Here is a 16,273-nt window from a genome sequence, read left to right as displayed (position 1 = left end):
AAATGTCATTCTCTTTTATGGTGATTAGTATTCCATTGTATGTATGTACCACGTCTTCTTTATCCATTCATCCATTGATGGGCATTTAGGTTGCTTCCATGTCTTGGCTACTGTAAATAGTATTGCTACATACATTGAAGGGCATGTATCTTTTTGAATTAGAGTTTTCTCCGGATATATGGGATTGCTGGGTTACATGGTAACTCTATTTTTAGTTTTCTAAGGAACCTCCAGAGGCTTCCCTGGTGGCTTAGTTGGTAAAGAATCAGCCTACAATGCAAGAGACCTGTGTTTGATCTCTGGGTTGGGAATATCCCCTGGAGAAGGAAATGGCAACCAACTCCAGTATTCTTGCCTGGAAAATCCCATGGACAGAGGAGCCTGGCGGGCTGCAGTCCATGGACTTGTAAGAGTTGGACACAACTTAGCAAGTAAACCAACATACTGTTTTCCATAGTGGCCACCAATTTACATTTCCAACAACAGTGGAGGGGGGTTCCCTTTTCTCCACAACCTCGCCAACATTTATTATTTGTAAACTTTTTAATGATGGCCATTCTGACCCGTGTGAAGTGGTTCGTAATTGTAGGTTTGATTTGCGTTTCTCTAATAATTAGTGATGTTGAACATGTTTTCTTGTGTCTTTTGCCCATCAATATGTTTTCTTTGGAGAAACCTTGGATGGAGAATGGATTCTGGGTGCCATAGTTGCTTGCCTCCAATATTTACCATGACCGTTGTGGTCAGTGGTGTATGTTCCCTGTTGATGACTGATTGACTCCCACTTGGAAACCTAGGACGCAGCCTCCACTCCTGGGGTTAGGCCTGATGGTATCATTGGATTACCTTCTTTTTAACCCAGTTTTTACAGATCTAATCTACTAAGGAACTTTGAATTTTACTCAACCAAGTGACTTCTGGTCTAGTTTTATCTCTGCTACGAGATGCCACAGAGCAGCAGGGTGGAAGAAATGAATCCAACGTTCATCCCTATATGAAATAGACGATTCCTGAGAATGACATTAGTCACTCCCTCTGGCATACTGTTAGTCTGTTGATAATTACACTGATCATCCTCTTTGTTCCATAATAAAAACTTTTATGGGTTTCCATCTTAAAGAGAAAAAAAAAATTATCAAATCAAAATCCTCAGAAAATGTGGGTCCATATCTGCTCTCTTGGGCCAAGATGCGACTCTTGCCCAAGGGCCCAAGTATGGTTTCAAGCCCCTTAGGACTCAGAGTCCTACTCTCCCCGGATGGCCAGTCACTGAGAGGCAAGTGACATGCTGTTGCAGAGGGCAAAATTGGGGCACAGGGCTTCCCTGGTGGCTCAGTGGTAAAGAATCTGCCTGCCAATGCACAAGACCATCCCTGGTCTGGGAAGATCCCACATGCCACGGAGCAGCTCAGCCCATGCTCTAGAGCTGGGGAACCGCAGCTACTGAAGCCCGGGCGCCTAGAGGCCGCGCTCTGCAACAAGAGAGGCCAGCGCAATGGGAAGCCCGAGCACTGCAACGAGAGAGGAGCCCCAGCTCTCAACCGCTGTAGAAAGCCTGCGCGGGAAAGAAGGAAAGATAGCCCAGTGCAGCCAGAAATAGATAAATGTAACAGAAATAAAGAAAAGCAGGGCACACCCTGGTGTGACATCCCTCTAATTGTGCAGGCAGATGTTACAGCCCCACATGACCTTCTGTCTTGCAGACTGCACATCGTCTCCAGCTGTTTCATGTCATTCAAGGTTTCCAGCAATCTATACTCACCAGTTGACATTGTCAGGACACATTATACGACATTTTGTTTCATTTTAACTTCGTTTGGTTTCAATACCATCTTTGTCCCTATAGCTTTTGTCTTTACTTTAAAAAAAGTCACCTATAAAACTCATTACCTAGAGATGACTACATGAAAGAAGAAACAAAACGTTAACTAGTTTTTTCTGTATATAAAAAGTATATATGTATTTTACTTTACAATACTGGGATCATAATATCTCCAGCAGTTTTCATTAGGAAATAGTCTTGTATAATATGCTTAATGTCTGTGCAATAGCTCACCTTACAAATGTATCATGATTTATTTAGCCATACCCTGCTGGCTTGCCGCCAATTCGAAAAAAATTCCTTGAAGTCTCACCTCTGGGTGAGAGTAATCTCAGTCAATCCTCTTGACAACCCTGTCAGACAAGAATTATGATTATTTCAGTTTATAGCTTGGAAGGCTAAGTAAACTACTCAAAGACACTCAGCCAGTGAGTGCTGAGTTCAGTTCAGTTCAGTTGCTCAGTCGTGTCCGACTCTTTACAACCCCATGAGTCGCAGCACGCCAGGCCTCCCTGTCCATCACCAACTCCCGGAGTTCACTCAGACTCACGTCCATCGAGTCAGTGTTGCCATCCAGCCATCTCATCCTCTGTCGTCCCCTTCTCCTCCTGCCCCCAATCCCTCCCAGCATCAGAGTCTTTTCCAAGGAGTCAACTCTTCACATGAGGTGGTCAAAGTACTGGACTTTCAGCTTTAGCATCATTCCTTCCAAAGAAATCCCAGAGCTGATCTCCTTCAGAATGGACTGGTTGGATCTCCTTGCAGTCCAAGGGACTCTCAAGAGTCTTCTCCAACACCACAGTTCAAAAGCATCAATTCTTCGGCGCTCAGCTTTCTTCACAGTCCAACTCTCACATCCATACATGACCACAGGAAAAACCATAGCCTTGACTAGATGGACCTTTGTTGGCAAAGTAATGTCTCTGCTTTTGAATATGCTATCTAGGTTGGTCATAACTTTCCTTCCAAGGAGTAAGCGTCTTTTAATTTCATGGCTGCAGTCACCATCTGCAGTGATTTTGGAGCCCCCAAAAATAGAGTCTGACACTGTTTCCACTGTTTCCCCATCTATTTGCCATGAAGTGATGGGACCAGATGCCATGATCTTCGTGTTCTGAATGTTGAGCTTTAAGCCAACTTTTTCACTCTCCACTTTCACTTTCATCAAGAGGCTTTTGAGTTCCTCTTTACTTTCTGCCATAAGGGTGGTGTCATCTGCGTATCTGAGGTTATTGATATTTCTCCTGGCAGTCTTGATTCCAGCTTGTGCTTCTTCCAGCCCAGTGTTTCTCATGATGTCCTCTGCATAGAAGTTAAATAAGCAGGATGACAATATACAGCCTTGATGTACTCCTTTTCTATTTGGAACCAGTCTGTTGTTCCATGGAAAAGAAATGCAAAAAAGCAAAATGGCTGTCTGGGGAGGCCTTACAAATAGCTATGAAAGAAGAGAAGCGAAAAGCAAAGGAGAAAAGGAAAGATATAAGCATTTGAATGCAGAGTTGCAAAGAATAGCAAGAAGAGATAAGAAAGCCTTCCTCAGCAATCAATGCAAAGAAATAGAGGAAAATGACAGAATGGGAAAGACTAGAGATCTCTTCAAGAAAATTAGAGATACCAATGGAACATTTCATGCAAAGATGGGCTCTATAAAGGACAGAAATGGTATGGACCTAACAGAAACAGAAGATATTAAGAAGAGGTGGCAGGAATACACAGAAGAACTGTACAGAAAAGATCTTCACAACCCAGATAATCCTGATGGTGTGATCACTCACCTAGAGCCAGACATCCTGGAATGTGAACTCAAATGGGCCTTAGAAAGCATCACTATGAACAAAGCTAGTGGAGGTGATGGAATTCCAGTTGAACTATTTCAAATCCTGAAAGATGATGCTGTGAAAGTGTTGCACTCAATATGCCAGCAAATTTGGAAAACTCAGCAGTGGCCACAGGACTGGAAAAGGTCAGTTTTCATTCCAATCCCAAAGAAAGGCAATGCCAAAGAATGCTCAAACTACCGCACAATTGCACTCATCTCACACGCTAGTAAAGTAATGCTCAAAATTCTCCAAGCCAGGCTTCAGTGATGCGTGAACCGTGAATTTCCAGATGTTCAAGCTGGTTTTAGAAAAGGCAGAGGAACCAGAGATCAAATTGCCAACATCTGCTGAATCATGGAAAAAGCAAGAGAGTTCCAGAAAAACATCCATTTCTGCTTTATTGACTATGCCAAAGCTTTGACTGTGTGGATCACAATAAACTGGAAAATTCTGAAAGAGATGGGAATACCAGACCACCTGACCTGCCTCTTGAGAAATTTGTATGCAGGTCAGGAAGCAACAGTTAGAACTGGACCTGGAGTGCTGAAGGGACAATCTAATTAGCACCCCTGCCGATACTGTTGCTTTGTCCCTGGATCTTTGTATATGATGGTCCTGATTTAGTTGCTAAGTCGTTTACCACTCTTCTGACCCCATGGACAGTAATCCTCCGGGCTCCTCTGTCCATTGATTTCCCAAGCAAGAACTGGAGTGAGTTGCCCTTTCCTCCACCAGGAGATCATCCCTACCCAGGGATCAAATCCGAGTTCCCTGCACTGCATAGGGACTCTTCACCACTGAGCCACCAGAAAAGTGGCTTTTATTTTTGCCATCTTGAAAGAGAAATGTTACCTTACTGTTTTTATTTGCATTTATTTGGTTGTTGGCAAGTCTGAGCGTCTTTTGAATTCTCATAGATCATTGGCATTTAGTTTCCTTTAAACTTTTTGCTTGTATTTTTTGGTCTGTTTTTCTGTTAGTCTTATCCTTTGCACACACATGGGCTTCTCAGGTGGCTCCGTGGTAAAGGATACGCCTGCCAACGCAAGAGATGCAGGAGACATGGATTTGATCCCTGGAGAAGGAAATGGCAACCCACTCCAGTGTTCTTGCCTGGGAAACCCCACAGACAGAGGAGCCTGGTGGGCTATAGTCCATGGAGACGCACAGAGCTGGACAACGCTTGGCAGCTGAGCACTCGCACAAGCATGCATGTCCATATACACATACGCACAATTACCCACTATCTGATACATATGTTCCCAGTTATTTTCTTGTCTTTTAATTTTATTATGTGATTTAAGACCCTGAAGTTTTAAAATTTTTATGTCTACCAATATTTCCCTTATGATCATACTGAGGAATTTCATCTTTAGGGTGTTTTCACACCTCCCAAATGCAGATAAATATTTATTCCTATTTTCTTAGTGGTACAGACAGTTCACTTCACATTTCAGGTCTCCATCTGTCTGGAAGGTATTGTTAATTGTCTTCTCACAAGGTGAGTCCAGAAGTATGTGAGTCAAGGTTTGTGCGGGATAACCACGCCTATGACCTGTTCCATCATGCCTGTTACCTAAAAGATGAGCTCTTAGCAGATTGCCACACCTGGGTACCTGCACCGGTCCCTGAGGGCAGCACATTATAGAGACATTATACTTCCATGGATACAACTAAAGCTATATTGGCTTTTAGCACTCCTATCCAGGACTCACTGACATTAACTTCACGGCAACACAGGCTGCCAGACTTTCTTTTCTTCTAAGAGGGTGAGGGTACAACTTTTAAAGAAGCATTTCCACCAATTGCTATAAATTGGCATGTAACACTTCTCCATAACTATATCCATCCAGTAGATAGTATATGATCTTTGATTTCTTATCTTGTAACATAATTTCCATTAATGTATCCAGGTCAGTATATTCTTCAGAGCTGTGCACAACATCCCAGGTCACTTCTGTTCCTTAGCTCTTTCACATGTTGGACTTTGGGATTATTCCTTAGATATTGTCACACAGAGAGCTGAGGAAATAACCAGGCCCTCCCCTGCATGTTCTGTGTTGCATTTTTAATACTCAGTGTTTTTACTGACAAATATTCTGACTCGATTTTTACTCGTCTTGTTAGTTGGCCTCTTACTCCATCCAGCTGAAATGAGTTTGTGTCGTTGGTGATTTGGTTATTTATGATATATATTGTCTTTCTCAGCTTCTGGTTGCCCACATATTTGACACTGGTGCCTGTGACATCTTTGTTCAAGGCTTTGAAAGCCGTGTCCGTAGACGAGGAAACCGGGGCTCAGAGTGGGGGAGTGACTGGACCCAAGTCACATGAGTGTGTGACGTGGAGCCAAGCTGGGGATGCAGGTCCTGTGCCTCCCAGGTCGGGGCACTGGGGGGGGGCCGGCACGAGTTGCCGTTTAGTCACTAAGTCATGCTGGTTTCTTTGTGACCCCATGGACTATAGCCCGCCAGGCTCTTCAGTTCATGGGATTTCCCAGGCAAGGATTCTGGAGTGGGCTGCCATTCCCTTCTCCAGGGGACTTTCCCAGCCCAGGAATTGAACCCATGTCTCCTGCTTGGCAGGAGCATTCTTTACCCCTGAGCCACCAAGGAAGCCTTGAAATCCTTTGCGGTTACAAGTGATAGAAACCCAAAAAGACAGTCTACTGGCTCAGGGAATTTTCCGTCAAGCCAAGTCTGAAGGTCAGCCATTTTCAGGCACAGCTGGATCAGAACCTGTCCGTGTCCCCAGCACTCAGATCTCTCCATCTTTCTCTGCTGCTGCCTCCTTTGGGAGTGAGATAGTGGCACAGTCACCTCCTGTCTGCTCCCCTTACCCTGTGAGACCCTGGCCCCCAACCCAGCAGAGCCATGTAACATCAGACAGTAGAGCTTGGCTCCTTCCCCTAGGAACTGGCACCATGCCCAGAAAAGGGGGAGCTAGGCTCTGAATTTGGGAGCTGTACTTCCCAGAAAGCAGAGTTCAGGAGACTCCCTGAATGTGAGTGATTTCATGGACACTCCGGGGAAGGCACCTCCTCCACTCTGCAAATGCAGCTCTTTTCCAGCGAGACAGACCCCATCAGAGTGGAGAAAGATGACCCTGAGCCCTGAGTACAGGTCTCACTTTTTACTCCCTCCTTCACCCCATCCTTGGCCTTGACGTTCGTCTCTGACACCTGCTAGACTCCTTCCTGTCCTCCCCTCTGCTTGTTCCTGATGGCTGGTAATTAATTGACTTATTCTTTGTCCTTTAACCCCATCCGTGCCTTCCAGATGGCTTTTGCACACCTGGTATCTGACCTTCGAGTCACCCTCAGCTCTGCCCAGTGGGCTTGCTGGACCCAGTATTATATTTGTTTGCTTTTTTGTGGTGTACTCTTGGGCTGTCCTGGTGCAAGTCTGGTCACTCAATGTGCCTATAGTGTAATATCTGTCACCTATGATGCCGGGCATCATTGTTTTGTTTTGTTGCTGGTGTTGTTCAGTCGCCAAGTCGTGTCTGACTATTCATGACCCCATGGACTGCAGCATGCCAGGCTTCCCTGTCCCTCACCATCTCCTGGAGTTTGCCCAAGCTCATGTCCATTGAATCAGTGATGCCAACTAACCATCTCATTCTCTGCCACCCCTTTCTCCTCTTGCCCTCAGTCTTTTCCAGCATCCGAGTCTTTTCCAGTAAGTCAACTCTGTGAATCAGGTGGCCAAAGTATTGGAGCTTCAGCTTGAGAATCAGTCCTTCCAATGAGTATTCAGGGTTGATTTCCTTTAGGATTGACTGGTTTGATCTCCTTGCAGTCCAAGGGACTCTCAGGAGTCTTCCCTAGCACCACAGTTCGTAAGCATGAATTCTTCAGTGTTTATCCTTCTTTATGGTCCAGCTCTCACATCCGGACTCGATTACTGGAAAGACCACAGTCTTGACTATATGGACATTGTTTTTTAATAGCCTGGAATCCCTTCCTTTGTGCAACCCCTTGACCCTTTGCGACCTGACCTTGACCCGTGTGCCATGTCAGTGGCCCAGGGAGTCCAGGTGCAGTCCCTTGCAGCGGAGTAGAAAGGTGGTCACCGTTTGTCTGCAGGGCCCCCTCCTCTGCCCTGGAGCAGCCCCAAGCCCAGCTGAGTTCAGCAGCCTCGGAGTGAGCAACAACAACCCGTTCATTCCCCATGGAGACACCAGCAGTGGGAATGTTTCTGTCCTGGGCTGCACAGGCTCTGAGCTCAGAATCCAGCTTTCCTGTTGCCACTGTGAGCATCTCTGTAGCTTCTAATAACATTTTCCCTTTTTCGCTTGATTCAGCAAGAGCAGTTTCATTTGCTTTCAAGGACCCTAGCTGATATTCTAGGGCCATGCTTCATCTTTTCTGGTTTTGTCAATTTATCGGGGCTTTTTAAAAATGTCTCCCTCCAAAGTTTCTGTTCAAACTCTTTCTGGTCACACTGGCAAGTCTCCTGCAGCGTGTTCTTCTCGGATTTGGTTCATACATCTTGCTTGCTGCCAGGACCCCGCTGTTCTGGGGTGGATCTGGGCTGCAGTCCAGGAGACACAATTCTCCACTCTGACACCATCTACATGCCCAGATGTTCCTTGCATATACTTCCTCTCTCCTCCTTTCACTGCCAAAGTCACGAACTTCCAGTGAAAGAAGGAATGAAAACACCACCTGTAACACCAATTCCTTCAATTTCCTCCCCAGAACTTCAAAGTAAATAGAAATCGATTGGATTTAGACCCATGGGCTCCCAGACCATCCCACTTGAAAGAAAACTTAGAAACCATCACAGTCTTTACTCAAGTGCCATCTTCAATGGATTGGTTGTGCCTGACTGGGTTTTACATCTGGACTCTGAAAGGTGCTGTGAGAGATTGATGATGCCTGTCTGGGTGTGGTAAGGGAAAGTACCAGCCTATAATCTGATGATCTGATGATTCTGTCTCTTCCAGGTACCTGCTCTGTGTTTTATAAACGAGGAAACTGAGTCACACACATAGCATACTAAGTTATCTAAAGCCAGGACATTATAGGAAGCCAGGGCAGATTTGAAGATAGAGTTTAGGTTGTCAGACCTTTCCTATCAATGACAATGATTTCTCTTCTGGTTGGAGTTCAGTCTCCTATGATGTTGTCAAAGTCGGCTTGCTGGTTTATATGCTGTGGATTCTATGCTCAGCCACTTCTGTACATTCCAGCAGGGTCTTGTGGGTGCCTGTGGAGCAATATTCATAGAAGACTTTCACAATCAGAATTCTGATGCCCTCAGGCAGTCTAGGGGGTGCCGGGCCTGAGAGCTCACCCATTAAGAGAGGACCTTTTATCAAACCACAACTGGAAAACTTCAGAAACTGCTGTCCCAAATGAAACATACTCGAGTTCACTTCAAGTGGGCAGAAAACAAACATCCAGGAGACCCTGGCCCAAATGCTTAAAGCTCATCACACTTGAGACGTGAAATTTGGTCCAAATTTAGACCTGGCATGACTCATGGGAGCTTGCTACGGAAAAGGGGAGACAGAAGGTCTTCAGCCTTCCTGTGAACACCAGCTCCTTAATTTTACATTTAAATTCTTTTTTTCTTTTGGCTGAACTACGAGGCATATGGGATCTCAGTTCCCAGACAGATCTCACGTGGCCTTGGCCAGCAACGTCTTGGAGCAGGGCTTGGGTTCCCAGCCAGAGATTGGCCTGGGTTTCAGCAGGGAAAGCACCAGATCCTAGCCACTGGACCAGTGGTCAGTGACAAGTACCTTGGTTCTTCAGTTTTGCAGAAAAGAATTTCCACAAAGATGGAAAGTAGTGAAGCATGTAAAATGTTTATTAAGAGGAAAAAGAGTGCAGTGGGTGTGGATAGACACACGGGCAGACTCAGGGACAGTCCCTGTGTTGCTAAGTTGCACCCCCGTGGCAGGCTGAATTGCTTTTATGGGGCATTTCTTCTGGGTTTCCTTTGGCCAGTCATTCTAATTTGCCTGGTTCACACTCCATATTTGGTATATCTCAGAATCTCTCCATGTGTGTGTACACATCTCTTAGCCAAAATGGGTCTTATGGAAGAGGCGTATGGGTAGAGTATCCCTTGACATGACTTCCCTTTGACCTCCAAGGAGCCTTTTCTATGCATGTGTGGTCGGGAGGTCTCCTGACTTCCAAACGAGAAATATGTGGCCTGGGCAGGGTTCAGTGTCCTCCCTTAATTGTCCAGCTCTTCTCACCTTGGAGTTTCAGTCAAGAGAGAATCAATCTCCAATTGCTTTACCCTAGGGGGTGCCCATCTGCCTCCTGCCTGAAGACCAGGGATGAAACCACCCCCTGCATTGGAAGTGCGGAGTCTTAACCACTGGACCACCAGGGAATTCCTAGTACCTTATTTACTAGCACCCATTCTGTTTAAGAGACCTGGATTCAACTCCTGGGTGGGGAAGAGCCCCTGGAGAAGGCAATGGCAACCTCCTCCAGTATTCTTGCCTCGAGAATCCCATGGACAGAGGAGCCTGGCAGGATACAGCGACTGAACCACCGCCACCGTTCTGTTTAAATGTCCTAACACGCAAAATGCACTCCTAGAATTAGCAGGAGGGGGCGCGCTCAAGGATGGTGAAGACCCTGCAGAAGCACTCAGCTCCAGGATCTGGAGTGGCCGCCTGCAAACACTAGCTCAGCAAGCCCCTGGGACACTGGCCTTCCTCTTGGGCCAGCAGCCCCCAGCGATAAGGATCACAAGACTGATGCTCTGGGGGGGAGGCAGTTCTGGACTGGGGCCCATTCTCAGGACCGTCGTCAGCGGCCTTAGTAATGCGACAGCATCCTGTTTTATTAAAAGCCTGTTGCTGGCCAGGAAAACTGTCTGTCTGCTGTGTGGGCAGGGGCCCAATATTGCTGCGGGCAATTCCAAGTCAGTCCTTTGAGTTGACATCAAACCAGGAAAGAACAGGACTATTTTTCAGTTGATGAAGCAGTACTTTTCTTTCTTTTTTCAAGCGGTTCTCTCGCGTGTTCCACGGTGCACATTTTGTCTGCGCCGGACGCACGCGAATCTTCAAGCCGGCTGCGGTTGGAGTCCACCTCCCCTCCCCCTCCTGCCGCTCTCCCACTCCTCCTTCCTCTCCCCTCCCCCAGAGCCCCACCCTGGCCTCCCTGGCCTTCCCAGCCCCCAGCCCCCTGGTAGACACCCTGAGCGGAGGGAGGCCCAGACGTGGCCTGAGGCTATTTACAGGGTGGGGGTGGGGAGGGGAGGGAAACCGACTGCTTTGTGTATCTTCGGAGTCTGGAAACTCTACAGAATTCCTCCATTTCCAAGGAAGCTCTCATTTGCAGGTTTCCAAAAATAAAAAATAAAAGGAGAAGCACTTCAAAAGGAACCAGAGGAAAAGCTGTTTTCTCTGTGAGCCGATTTGTTTATTATTATTTTATTCTTTAGCATTAGATTTGTTGAAGATAGGCAAGAACTGTCATTTTTTCCCCTATATTTTTATTTTACTTGCCTCTTTTTTTTTGCCTTATCAGTGTAGAGGGCAAATAATATTTGAAGAGATGGCCATGAAATACTCATTTCATACATGTCTGTGGGAAACAGGTTTTGTGTAAACTTTTGTATTCGGATTTTCAGCTGAGGTTATGGATGACTGGAATCTCCCTTCAGGTTGTAAATTAAAATCGCTCAAATGGTGTCACTTTTACAAATGAAAAGAAATTAAATGTGCTTCAACACAGATTTTTAAAATAATTTCAAGAAAGTTGTAAAAGCAGTTTCAATATGCTGGTTAGTTGTGTTTACCTGATTTTGCTGACTCTTTTGAAAATTTGGAGCGGATAGTGCCCATAGCAATAAAGAGGATGTTAATTTACTAGCTGCTTTTTAACCCTGCATTCAAGCACTAATCTTCATGTAGTGCCAGAAAATGGTACATATTTTGAATATTTCTAAAGATAGTGGCATTAAGAGTAATTCAGAAAAGAAGAACTATAAAATGCACTTGAAAATGTGTTACTTCACCCGTGAACATTCAATTTCAACTTAAGGATAAATCATATGCCATTTTTAGAGCTTCTTTTATTTACCGCATTATTTATGAATCACTGTACTGGTGTAAGCCTGAAGTCATGTAAACTCACAGGTTTTGCTACATATTTTAATATTGTATGCATTCATTTTATAGTTTTTTTCAAAATCTTGGGAAGAGATAATATATGGCACCAAAAAAAGAGTGATATAAATCATGCTAAATCTGGTGTACTTTTTCCTAAATTGTGTCTTCAAGATATAAGATAGTCAATAGATTGGATTCTTGCCCCCATACTCTCTGGTTACTTAAGAGAAATGAGATTATCTCTATGGTGAGGGAAAAGGTATAGAAAACAGTAATTTTATTTTTGGAGAAGGGGAAAGGCTTGATCAGCTCACAGTGTACTGGCTACTGTGTCTTTGTGGTAAAATCCAAACATTAACTCCAAGTTTTAATAGTGCACTTTCCTGCAGGTCACTGGGCCGAAAGCCCATCCAATATCGTAGGGCAAAGGCCCAAGATGAGAAACAAGTAAAACACAGATGCAAGGTCTTTCCTCGTGCAGCTAAACATTTGTAATTAAGAAAACTCCAGTAGTTCCATGGTAATCTGTCTCTAGATAAATGTATTCCTAACCTTCGGCTCCCAAGGGGGAAAAAAAAAAAAAAAACCCTTCCTTCTGTTGCAAGAAGGAGGACCCCTTCCAGGGCCTGAAACTGGGCTCTTGCCTAACACTCGGAAATGAATTGTCAGAGGAGACACATGTGCTGACAAAGCAAGAGATTTTATTGGGAAAGGGCACCCGGGAGGAGAGCAGTAGGGTAAGAGAATAGGAGAATAGCTCTTCAGAAGAATAGCTCTGCCACGTGGCTTGCAGTCTTATGGTGATGGGATTAGTTTCCGGGTTGTCTTTAGCCAGTCATCTGACTCAGAGTCCTTCCTGGTGGTGCATGCCTTGTTCAGCCAAGATGGGTGCCAGAGAGAAGGATTCTGGGAGGTGGTCTGACATGTGGTGTCCCCTTTTGACCTTTCCTGAACTCTTCCGGTTGGTTGGTGGTGGCTTATTAGTTCCGTGTCCCTTACCAGGACCTCCTGTCCTAAAACAACTCAGGCAAATGGTTACTATGGTGCCTGGCCAGGGTGGGCGGTTCCAGTCAGTGTGCTTCCCCTGACACTTCAAGACACTGGATGAGGAATGGGAAGAGCTCAAAGAAAAGCCATTTTCTGTGTTACAGACAAGTATTTACATTACGAACCAACTTTTGATCCAGGAAAGAAGTGATAACCTGTTTGGGTTTTCGAAAGCAATTCAATATCCTGGGGGGTTAAATACAAAGCAGGTTCTCAGAGAAACCTTGAATAATGCAATTGATCTCTTCCAAGAAAGCAGAGGGTGGCGTTGTGGTCATAGGAAGCACCATTGATAGTATTTTTTTTTTTTTTTCTGGAAAATAAACTGGGAAAGAAAATAATGTCTGAAACATTTAAAAAATAGGCTGTCTTGGCATCTGGTTCTGGAATGAGATGGTGTCGATTCACTTTCCCTCCTCTGTTTCTCTAAGTACAACTAAAAACCCTGGAAGCTATTCAATGTGTGTGTGTGTTAGTTGCTCAGTCATCTCTAAGTCTGCAACCCCATGGACTACAGCCCATCAGGCTCCTGTATCCATGGGATTCTCCAGGCAAGAGTACTGTAGTGGGTTGCCATTTCCTTCTCCAGGGGATCTTCCGAACCCAAGGACTGAATCCAGGTCTCCTGCATTGTGGACAGATCCTTTACAGTTTGAACTACCCAGGAAGCTACTTAATAGGCAATGATAAAAGGATTCTGAAAGTTGGAAATGTAGAAGGTAAACTGGCAGGAATCCTTAAGAATTGAGAAAACAACTTTTTGAGTTCCCTGAGCTTTTTTATCTTCCATATACCCTGAACAGAGCACCAAAGAGGCACGCCATGTGGGATCACCAACAGGCTCAGACAAAACAAACAAATGAAAACCCCCAAGAGTATCCTGCTATCTCTGGCCAAAGTCCAGGAAAAGGAAAACACAACAGAGACCAATAAGAAGTTCCAGCCTCCTCTTTACAACCCAGGGTTCTTGCAGACAGTCCAATCAACTGGCTGCAGCAAAGCCCTGGACACTCCAGGCTCCTGGTTCAAACTGAGATACCATCAGGTGGTTAGAGCCACCCACAGCTGCAGCTGCAGTGAAGCCCTCAGTCTCCTTGGCCTCTGTGCAGTGGCATACGGAAACCCAGACCCACCAGCTTCTTCCTCATTCCCAAAGGTTTCCCAGCAGCATAGTCTCCAAACAAAATAATAACTAAGAAAACAATATGAAGGGATACACTGAAAATACAGTTATATCAAAAAGAAACTCTTAAAATTGTTCAGGTCACCCAGAGAAAGTCAATTAAAATAAAGAAGACTGATGAATAGAAAGAACAAACAGAAAACAAATAAAATATCAGACTTGGTCCTCATAGGCCAGCGTTTGTGAGTGTGGTAAGTTGTGTCCAACTCTTTGCGACCCCATGGACTAGCCCACCAGGCTCTTCTGTCCATGGGATTCTCCAGGCAAGAATACTGGAGTGGGTTGCCATGCCCTCCTCCAGGGGATCTTCCCAACCCAGGGATCAAACCTATTTCTCATGTCTCCTGCATTGGCAGGTGGATTCTTTACCACTAGTACCACCTGGAAAGCCCCAAGGAAGCCCCATTTAAGGTCAGTAGTTACCTTAAATGTAAATGGTATAAGTATACCAATTAAAGGTAGAGATTGGCACAGTGGGTTTAAAAAACATAACCTGACTGTGTGTTATTTACAAGAAACTTACCTGAAAGTCAATGACATAGGTAGACTGAGAGCAAAGGAAAGCAAACCATGCAAACATTAATCAAAAGGAAGCGGCTATGTTAATATCAAAGTAGACTTTAGAGCAAAGAAATTTACCATGGGCAAAGAGGGAAATTATATGATCACATGTAGGGTTATTCCAGGGGTTCCCTGGTAGTTCAGCTGGTAAAGAATCTGCCTGCTATGCAGGACACCCCAGTTCTATTCCTGGGTTGGGAAGATCCCCTGGAGAAGAGATAGGCTTCCCACTCCAGTACTCTTGGGCTTCCCTGGTCGCTCAGATGGTAAAGAATCTGCCTGCAATGCGGGAGACCTGGGTTCAATCCCTGGGTTGGGAGGATCCCATGGAGGAGGGCATGGCAACCCACTCCAGTATTCTTGCCTGGAGAATCCCCATGGACAGAGGAGCCTGGCAGGCTACATAGTCCATGGAGTAGCCAAGAGTTGGACACGACTGAGCGACTAAGCACAGCACAATCCAGAGAGAAGACATAGCCATCCTGTGAACCGAACAACATATTTCACAATATGTGAAGCAAGAAGTAGGACAACTGCAAAGAAAAACATAAAGCCGCTGTTGTGGTTGGGAGCTTAAATTTCCATTCATGTCCCACTCTGGACATCTAGAATTACTAAAGAGAAAATCAGCAAAAATATAAAAAAGAAAAAATATAGGACTCAACAATACCATCAGCTGAAAGGATCTAATTGACATTTATAGAATGCTCTGTACTGCAACAGCAGAATATACATTCTTTTAAAGGGCCCATGGAACATTTGCCAAGATAGACCATATCCAAACTTTAACAAATTTGAAAGAACTGAAATCGTATGGAGCCTGGCCATAATAAAATTAAACTAGAAGTCAAAACCAAGAAAATCTCCAGACCTCTGAAAACTCAGTAATAAACTTCTAAATAAGTCATGGGTCAAACAGGTGATGTCAAAGGAAAGTTTAACAATACATAGAACTAAAGAAAGTGAAAATAAATATATTGTGAGCTGCAGCTAAAGCAAAGCTGGGAGGGAAATTTATTGCACTAAACGCTTACATTGGAAAAGAGTTATCTCAAGTAACTAAGTTCCTGCTTTGGAAAATCAAAAAGGAACAAAACAAAATAAACTCAAAGCAAACAAAAGGAAGGGAATAAGGAGCAAGAAAGCTGGAAAATAATAGAAAAAAATAACTGGAGTAAAAAAATAGTCTTCAGGGAAAAAAAATCAATAAAGTTAACAACCTCTAGGAAGATAGGCAAAAATAAAAACAGAAGAAGACACAAATAACCAGTATCAGGAATGAAATGAGATACTACAACAAATTCTGGAACCTTTAAAAAGATAATAGGAAAGTACTACAAACAACTTTATGCTTATAGATTCAACATTTTAAAAGAAATGGGCCAGTTCCTCAAAAACTACAAACTAGCAAAACTCAGCCAAGATCAAATAGATAATCTATTCAGTCCTATAACTGTTAAAGACATTGAGTTGTAGTTAAAATAATACCCCCAAATAATCTTCAGTCTCAGATATTTTCCCTGGAAAATTTTACCAAACATTTAAAGAACAACTAGAACTTCACTGATGGTCCCAATGCGGGGTGTCCTGGGTTCGACCTCTGGTCAGGGAACTAGGTCCCATATGCCACGACTAAAGACCCCACTTGCCACAGCTAAGACCCAGAACAGCCAGGTAAATAAAAAAAATATTTTTTAAAAAGAACAATTAATGACATTTGTATACAATCTCTTCCAGAAAATAGAT

General features: G+C 44.3%; 1 long non-coding RNA gene across 1 annotated transcript in view; it reads left to right on the top strand.

Annotated features, from left to right (window-relative positions):
* LOC147363802 (uncharacterized) overlaps window positions 1–16,273 on the top strand; it is a 122,674-nt gene that overhangs the window by 69,807 nt on the left and 36,594 nt on the right. The window lies entirely within an intron of this gene.

This window comes from Bos grunniens, chromosome 11 (assembly GCF_055505025.1).
Source record: "Bos grunniens cultivar Pamir isolate PY7600 chromosome 11, Bosgru_T2T1.0, whole genome shotgun sequence".
NCBI classification, from domain to species: Eukaryota; Metazoa; Chordata; class Mammalia; order Artiodactyla; family Bovidae; genus Bos; species Bos grunniens.
Note: the sequence above shows the minus strand (reverse complement) of the source record. Positions and strands in the feature narration are given on the sequence as shown.